Source organism: Sminthopsis crassicaudata, chromosome 5 (assembly GCF_048593235.1).
Source record: "Sminthopsis crassicaudata isolate SCR6 chromosome 5, ASM4859323v1, whole genome shotgun sequence".
Taxonomy (NCBI): domain Eukaryota; kingdom Metazoa; phylum Chordata; class Mammalia; order Dasyuromorphia; family Dasyuridae; genus Sminthopsis; species Sminthopsis crassicaudata.
In genome coordinates, this window is record NC_133621.1 from 74,759,558 (window position 1) to 74,765,557 (window position 6,000).

Genomic DNA, 6,000 nt, shown 5'->3' on the forward strand with positions numbered 1-6,000 from the left:
ATACTGTGGTAAATTGCCATTTTCTTCTCCAGTTCATTTTACAGAAGAGAAAACTGAGGCAAATAGGGTGAAGTGCCTTTGCCAAATCTCACAGCTAGTTAGTGTCTGAGGTTAGATATGTTCTCAAGAAGATAAATTTTCCTGACTCCCTCTAGTTATCTGTTCATGTACTCTGTCATCTAGTCAAACCATCTTTCTTCTTTACTATGGACACTCTATTTCTTGTCTTCATACATTTGCCCTAATTTTCCCTTGTGCCCAGAATATACTTTCTTCTCACCTCTGTGTTAGAATGCCTAATTTCTGTCAAAGTTTTTAGTTCAAACATCACCTTTTACATGAAACCATTCTTAATATCCAAACTTAACCACCTCCATTGTCTTATACGTATACATGTATTTTGCAGATTCTTAGAGATGTATTTGCTGTTTCTCTCAATTGAAAGTTAGCTTGGGGTCAAGAACTGTTTGTTTTTTATCTCCAGAGCCAAGGACAGTAGCTGATATACAGTAAGTGCTTAATAAATATTCTTTGATTCATTTAGAGGAGCCGTTCTCCACTCTTTACTCTCATTTACCTACATATTCAATCCGTTTACAAAGCCTTATTGCTTCTGTCTATATGATATCTCTGATATCAGTGTCCTTTCCTCCAGTCCCACAATGACCATAAGAGTTTAGGATCTTCCCTCATTCATGTGTTCTAATTTTTCTTTCTGAACATTGGCTCTTCATTCTCCAATTCATTTTTTATATAGTCTCCTATTTGATCGTCCTAAAACACAAATTTAGTCATCCATGCTACTACTCAAATAGCTCTCTTTATCTCTGGGAAAAATATAAATTGTCACTTAAAATCCTTTACTGCATTAAGTAGCACAATGAATATAGCACTAGATCTGGAATCAGGAAGAACTGAGTTATAATTGTGTGTTGTAACTTACTTGCTGTGTGACCCTGGACTTAACTTCTACTAGCCTCTATTTTCTGATCTATAAGAGGCATCTTATCTCTAAGAGGCAAGTAGATGGTACAATGGATAGAGCACTGGGCCTGCAGTGAGGAAAAACTGAATTTGTATCTGAACTCATATACCTGGTCAATTCACTTAAATCCTATTTGCCTCAGTTCCTCATCTGTAAAATGAGAAAATATGGGAGAAGGAAATGGCAGCCCACTCTGATATCTTTGGCAAGAACCCCAGGGACAAGTCTGTAGAGCTATGAATAGTCAGAAATTAATGAATAACTGAACAATATTATTTATAAATTGAAAATAATAACAATAGTATCTAACTCACTGGATCCTTATGAGGATCAAATGATTTAATATATGTAAAACATTTTACAAACCTTAAAGTAATATATAAATTTTATTATTATTCTTCAGAATTTTAATCTTATTACAGGTTTTTTTCCTCTTTGTAGACTGATTACCCATTATTTCTCTCCCATCTTTTATATCTTCCTTCTATAGTACTCAAGTCTAACCATATTCTTTGTTTTGCCCTGTAATCAATATTCTATGGCTCACCTTTGTGCTTTTATAGACCATTTAATTCCTGAATGGTTTCCCTCTTCACCTAAGCCTTTTGGAACCTGAAATCCCTTTAAAGCTCCATTTTAGGATGATTTATCAGGAGGCCTTTTCTGATTCTTCCAGGTTTTAGTGCCCTTTTCCCAAATTACTTTGTATTTATATTTTATCCAATTATATGTTACGCCTTCACCACCACTCCGACATTAGAATGTAAGTTTTTTTGGGTGCAGGGATTTTGACTTTTTATTGACCATATCTAGGTTTGATACCATCTAGAAGCTTGCCCACAGTTAATAAGTTACTAAATTGAAATTAATTGGGGCAAAATAGAGGAAGTTGATAACCATTGGCCTAACACTCCTAAGGTATTCAGTAAATAATGTATGTTATTTAAAATTTCCTTTCTCCATTGCTATTATTCATTTTTTTAAAAAATCATTTAATATTTTTTCAAAAATTTAATATTTTTCCAGTTATTTTTTTAAATTGTAAGTCTTTATTTTCAAAATATATACAAGGATAATTTTCAACATTCACCCTTGTGAAACCTTGTGTTTCAAATTTTTCTCCCTCCCTTCTACCCACTCCCTCCCCTAGACAGCAATTAATCCAATATATGTTAAACATGTGAAATTCTTCTATAACATTTCCACAATTATCATGCTGCACAAGAAAAATCAGATCAAAAAGGAAAAAGAAAAAAAGCAAGCAAACATCAACAAAAAAGGTAAAAATACAATACTGTGATCCACAATCAGTTCCCACAGTTCTCTTTCTGAATGCAAATATCTCTATCACAAATCTATTGGAACTGGCCTGAATCACCTCAGCGTGAAAAAGAGCCACATCCATCATCACATTGATCATTACATAATTTTGTTGCTATATAAAATGTCCTCTTGGTTCTACTCTCTTCACTTAGCATCAGTTCATGTAAGTCTCTCTGGACCTTTCTGAAATCATCCTATTCATCATTTCTTATAGCAATAAATATCCCATTACATTCATATACCATAACTTATTTAGCCATCCCCAAACTGTTGGGTGTCAACTCAGTTTCCAGTTCCTTGCCACTACAAAAAGGGCTGCCTAAACATTTCTGCACATGTTGTTCCTTTCCCTTTCTTATGATTTCTTTGGGATACAGACTCAGTAGAGAAATTACTGGATCAAAGGGTATACACAGTTTAATAGCTCTTTGGTCATAGCTTCAAATTTTTCTCCAGAATGATTGAATCAGTTCTCAACTCTACCAGCAATGTATTAGTGTCATGGTGTATTCCTTTGCACTGGATTCAATCATGGCCCAAGTGAACATCACCTTATCAATACTCTCAGTAATTTCTGCTGCTTTGACTAGGCTGGGGTAGAGAGTAGAACAAAGAACTCCTCTGAAAGCATTCATTTAAAGGAACCTCTCAAGCCAGCAATCTCTTAATTTCCCATTGCTCTTTTGGAATGAATTCCACCAAGTCCAGCACTAGGTACTTTCCTCCCAGCCCCTTTTCAGTGAACTTTTGCTTGTTGTCTTTTCATATCAGATTGTGAGCTCCCTGAAGACAGAGAACAATTTTATTTCCTCGTACACCTATGTCCTCAGCATTTAACAGTACCTGGTATATGACAGGTGCTTAATTGTTTAATGATTGACTTTATTTCCTGATAGTTCATACAATACTAAGGAAGTTTTGCAGCTGAGTGAGTGTATATTGTAAGGATATTATGCTCTGAAAGAGGACTACTGAAACTAGGAATAAGGCAATTTACCTAAAGATAATTAACTTCAAAACAATTTACCTCCTGTTGCCAACTCTGTGACTTTTAAGCAAATGCTCACATTCTCAAGGATGATATAAGAATTTAGAACTGTTAGTGAACTAAGCATTCATCTAGTTCAAACCTCTCATTTTATTGATGAGAAATTAAGATCCAGAGAGATAAAAGAACTAGTTTATCATCACAAAAAGTGTGAGTAACCTTGATAATGTGATGCCTGTAGCCAGTTTTGACCGATAAATTAAAGGTGAACATGTGGAGAAAAGCAAAGATGAGTTCATAAAAAAAAGGTAGGAAAGTAAGAAAGAAACAATAGCACTTTTTGCATATTGGGTGAAACAAAAAAATTCTGGATCACTAGGGAAAAGACTATAACACATTTTACCAGTCATGACTCTAAAATGCTTTTTTTAGTTATAGAACTGGTTTTCTCACTCCATATTTGTAAAGTCACTGAGTGATGCAGCAGATAGCCTGCTAGACTTAGAATCCCAAATTCAAATTCTGACTTAGATATTTTATTAGCTGTGATGCCCTGAAAAAATAACTTTACTATCTGCCTCATTTTTTTCATCTCTAAAATGAGGATAATAATTGCAGCTATCTTCCTAAGGGTATAGTGAAGCTCAAATAAAATAAGCTATGTAAAACACTTTGTCAAACTTAAAGAGCTATATAAATGCTAGTTAATATACTGTTGTTGTTCTTATAATTAATCACTATGCCCATGGCACAAAAGCACTAGAATTTCTGGATGTTGTAAGAAGAAATATTTCACACTATGAAAGATTGCTTAGGGCATCCATAAACAATCATAATTGTCCAGAATCTCTAGAGAAGGTTCTGGAGGTCATGGGGAAACATCTTGGGTATATATTCAGGAAGTTATAAACTTTACAAATATTGGTGATTGTAGTACCTAAGCCCCTCAATGTACAAATGAGAGAACTAAAAACCAAAGAAGAGACTTATTTAAGGTCAGAAAACTCCTTGCTGGCAGATACAAGATGAGAATCCAGGTTTCTTAACTTTTTGGTCACTAATCTTTCTACTATATCACTTTGCTGTTGCTTGTGTCTAAAGAAATGAGTACTTCAAAAGAGTTGTGATTTCATTTAAGTACTCCCCTTCAGTCAATGTAGATCACAACTAGCAATAAGCCTGTGGCTCTATGGTCTATCTAGATCTTGTCTCAATCTTCCTAAAAGTCTTCTCTTAACAACCTCCCTAAAGCATTGAAAGTCTTCTTCTAGGTCTTATAGCAATGCAGGGTAAAGTTTGAATGTCCTTTTATCTCAGTTTAAGAAGAGATTCTTTTAAAAGTACAAATTGTAATCTAAGTGGGGCCAAACTTGAATAGAACCAAAGGCCATTACTCTGTACATTTCTGATTGCACATTGACTTATTTTTAAAATTACCTCTCTTTTATTGTATTTTTATTTATATATACATATATATTTACATATATATATATATATGTGTATTTATTGTATTTTATTTATTTTGTTATATATTTTCCAAATACATTTTAATCTGATTTGGGCCACACTCTGGAGTATTGTGGTCATACATGGTCAACCATCACCCATTTGACAACTCTGGTCTATATGGCATCTGACTTTCCTTTCAATTCTGAAATTCTGACATTTCTGTGCTTCTAACTTCATTCAGGAGAGAAAGATCAGCTATCATATTTGTTGTTCCTAAATCATCCAACTTGGTTTATAGGAGCCTCCTTACAAATCCAAACACAAATATAATTTGGGTGTTAGTGGGGGCTTTTTTTGTTTAAACAGATATTTTAGAAAAATTTACTGCTGGGCTGACAGCCACAGCTGGCTTATCCCTGGGCAACAGCCCTTCTTAAGTCCCCTGAATTATGAGACTGCATTCTCTAATCAATTATTAGGTACGGCAGATAGTGTATCTATATTATGACAGGGAAAGTTAATTTACTAGTCTATGGAAGACGATGGGGGAAAACATAATATTTGCATTTATTCACCTTTTACTTGTCTTTTAAATATGTATATAATTTTCAGAAATGCAGCTACAAAATTGGTGGAAAATTGTTAAGGACCATGCCTAAGTGAAGAGGCAAGTCAATTCTCCAAGAGCTTCCACAGCTGGGAATCATAACACTTGAAGGAGTTGCAAAGCAGCCTTTACTGACATAGGTGTTGCTTGTGGATTGGGAATGAAATAAATTGGCAAGAGGGAAGAGGAGAGATGTCAGACCGATGCATTTGCCTCTCAGTCTCCTTGTATCATCACCATATTGAAGAGATCCATTCTACATCGCTGAGGTAGACCTCCAGCAGCTACTGGCAAGTGATTCCTGTATTACAACAGAAAATCACAAAAAAATCACAGAAAAAAGACTCTCACAATGATGATTTATATGCAAAGAAACTCATGACAATCTTAAAATGTTTAAATATATTAGGTCTTTTCAACAACCCTCTGAAGGATAAATGTATTTAATTTATGAATTTACATATACACACACACACATATATATATATATACACACACACATATATATATATATACACACACACACATATATATATATATATATATATGCACACACACATAAATGTGGGGGTCAAATTAAATAAGAATGATAGCCCTTGTTATTAGATACTATAATGGTAGTTTGTTCAATTCAATTTGACAAATTAT

At 34.1% G+C, this 6,000-nt stretch overlaps 1 long non-coding RNA gene across 1 annotated transcript in view; it reads left to right on the forward strand.

Annotated features, from left to right (window-relative positions):
- LOC141542617 (uncharacterized) overlaps positions 1-5,774 on the forward strand; it is a 46,427-nt gene extending 40,653 nt beyond the window's left edge. Inside the window, exons 4-5 of the long non-coding RNA XR_012482218.1 lie at positions 407-509; positions 5,358-5,774. This is a non-coding gene — a long non-coding RNA (uncharacterized LOC141542617). The remainder of the gene's footprint in view (positions 1-406; positions 510-5,357) is intronic.
- Positions 5,775-6,000: the final 226 nt, after the last annotated feature.